We start from the raw sequence: 2,296 nt of genomic DNA, 5'->3' as shown, positions 1-2,296 counted from the left end.
TCAGTAATCCTGGTAAAATGAAACATCCACCCATTCTATCACAATCTCCAAACTGGAGAGGAATACATCAAGTGATTTTCATTTCTTTAGTTGTGGCATCCTGTTATAAATTCTAAAACACAACTCTAAAGCATGATGTTGGATAAGCATTATAATCTACCATTTTGTAATAGCAAAGGTGGTGTTTAGTTTTAGTAGAGCAGAAAACTTGGATTAGAAGGCCACAGTTTAGTCCCTAGTTTAGAAGTACTGACACTTTTTATATTGAGTAAGTCAAGCCTATTATATTCTCCAGGTCTTCCTGATTGAAATAACTTGCATAGAGCAGTTCTCTTCTGTTTCTTTCCTATGTGTTTGAGAACGTTTAGGCAAATACAATGCATTAACAGGCACTGGGAGAGGAGGCGGTCAGAGCAACAGAATGTATCTTACCATGACGTCATGACATCCAAACCTTCGCCTAGGTTCTTCTATAAACACCTTCATCGTGACAGAGTATTCATCCCAGGTCTGTGTGTTCCTGTCCCAATGCTAGACATGGAGATCTATCAAATGAATTCAGCAGACATAGTTCTGGCTAAACTCCTAGTAGCACAGTAGATAAAAATAGAAACTGGTTTCCCACACAGAACTGTTCTCTCAAAGGAAATATTTATCAGCTTTTCCTTCAGCGTGATTCATGGTGTGCGGCCCTCTGTAAGCTTGTGGGTTAAGAAAGAATAACTGAGAACAGAACAGACAACTAAGTCAGTCAGTGCCACCTGCAGTCAGGACAATGACATAAAGCCTGTCACTACTTAATGGGAAAATCACAGAGACTTGAATAAGAAAGTCAGCAAAAATATCAAATGCTGCATATGTATTAGATAGACTTTGCAGGGAGGAAGACTAAGAAGAAAAATTCAGTACTTTTATGTTTTTATTCACTAGATAAATACCATAGCTATTATTACAAATTTAAATCCAGAAAACGATTATCTATATATTTTATTTACTATTTTTAATTAGTATGTAAAGCAGTTTCATTAGCAGACATTGCACACACATACATCATGATATTTCTGATATTAGCCTTCCTCATTGCCTTCCCCTTTCTCCCTTCCCCTCTTCTAACTAGTGTCCTCGGTTTTTATTTTACACAGAGAAACGTAACAGTGAGCAAAGGACACATTTATTGGGATTAATAAAAACAGTCTACGACCTGAACATAGTGACTACTGAGGTAATCCAAAGATGCTTTGACTTAGAAAAGAATTGGAGCTTTCCCTGCTGCCCAGGGACAGGCCCATATGGCACTGTTGTTCTTGATTCCTGTGGGAATTTAAAGGGAAACTTAAACAATGTCCAGGGCCCTTGACATCCAACCAATGAAGAAAGAGAATGTCCTCAAATTCCTTGCCACATGAACCCACTTAGAAGACAGCAAGCCTGACTTCAGATGGAGTCGTGCATCTAAAAAAGAAAGAGTGACGGTATCTACATCACAAATCTGAAGAGGACCCGAGGAAAGCTGTTGCTTGCAGCTCAGGCTATTGTTGCCACTGAGAACCCTGCTGATGTCAGCGTCATCTCCTCCAGGAACATTGGTCAGTGAGCCAAGCTGAAGTTCGCTGCCGCCATTGGAACTACTTCCACTGCTGGTCCCTTCACACCTGGGACCTTCACTAACCAGATCCAAGCAGCCTTCAGGGAGTCATGGCCTCTAGCAGTGATTGATCCCAGGGCTGGCCACCAGCCCCTCACAGAGGCGTCTTATGTCAACCTGCCCATCGCTGCTCTGTGTAACACAGACTTTCCTCTGCTCTGTGTGGACACTGCCATCCCATGCAACAAGGGAGCTCACTCAGTGGGTCTGATGTGCTGCCCCTGAAAGTATTCCGCATGTGTGGTACTGTCTCTTATGAACACTGTGGAAGATTATGCCTGATCACTACTTCTACAGAGACCCAGAGGAAGTTGAGAAAGAGGTGTAAGCTGCTGCCGAAAAGGCTATGTCCACAGAAGAATTCCACGGCTATGTCCACAGAAGGTAAATGGATGGTGCCAGCTCCGGAGTTCACTGCAGCTAAGCCAGAGGTAACAAACTGGTCTGGGGGTGTGCAGGCACCCTATGTACCCACCCAACAGTTCTCTGCTGAAGACTGAAGTGTCCAGCTGGCCACTAGTCAGCAGTTCCCACAGCGCTGTCCACCAAATTGGTTGGCGCCACCAGGAGTGAGCCTAAGCTTCTCTGGAGACACCTGAGCCAAGGAGAAAGGGTAGAAGGGAAATACAGTCCCTAAAAGCTGTCAAAGAG

At 43.5% G+C, this 2,296-nt stretch overlaps 1 pseudogene; it reads left to right on the top strand.

The window, feature by feature from the left end:
• Window positions 1-1,340: 1,340 nt before the first annotated feature.
• On the top strand, window positions 1,341-2,033 carry LOC127207445 (40S ribosomal protein SA-like; annotated as a pseudogene).
• Window positions 2,034-2,296: the final 263 nt, after the last annotated feature.

This window comes from Acomys russatus, chromosome 1, assembly GCF_903995435.1.
Source record: "Acomys russatus chromosome 1, mAcoRus1.1, whole genome shotgun sequence".
NCBI classification, from domain to species: domain Eukaryota; kingdom Metazoa; phylum Chordata; class Mammalia; order Rodentia; family Muridae; genus Acomys; species Acomys russatus.
The sequence above is the reverse complement of the archived record's forward strand: the minus strand, read 5'-3'. Positions and strand labels throughout refer to the sequence as shown.